Here is a 483-nt window from a genome sequence, read left to right on the forward strand (position 1 = left end):
CTTTAACGCAGAAAAAAGAAGATATTTACGGTATTTAATGATTTCCCTTTAGCAATCAATGATTACACGGCACATTAGTTGGATTTGGTGATGATTCTATTAATCACATAATAATCCAGAAAAGCGAATTCACATTTTATAATATGTTCTTTAGGTATTTATGGAAAAAAAAACACAATTGAATTAAATTAACAAAATAATTTAAAATGTTTGATAATTTATTCAATAAACAATTGTTCCACTACTTTCCAAAGATTAGATAATAAATTACCAAAATATATATGCAGTTTGGCATGATTGGCTTAACTTAAATATATTTAACATATGAATAAAGTCCTTTTCGTATTTTAATGAAATTTAAAGTTTCATATTTAAATTAAACTCTAAATAATTAATTTATTGTACCATTTCTAACTCTTCTTAAAATTTAAGAAAGATTGTTTGTATATGATGCACGGACACTAATATAAATATAAAATATAA

This window comes from Arachis ipaensis, chromosome B05, assembly GCF_000816755.2.
Source record: "Arachis ipaensis cultivar K30076 chromosome B05, Araip1.1, whole genome shotgun sequence".
Classification (NCBI taxonomy): domain Eukaryota; kingdom Viridiplantae; phylum Streptophyta; class Magnoliopsida; order Fabales; family Fabaceae; genus Arachis; species Arachis ipaensis.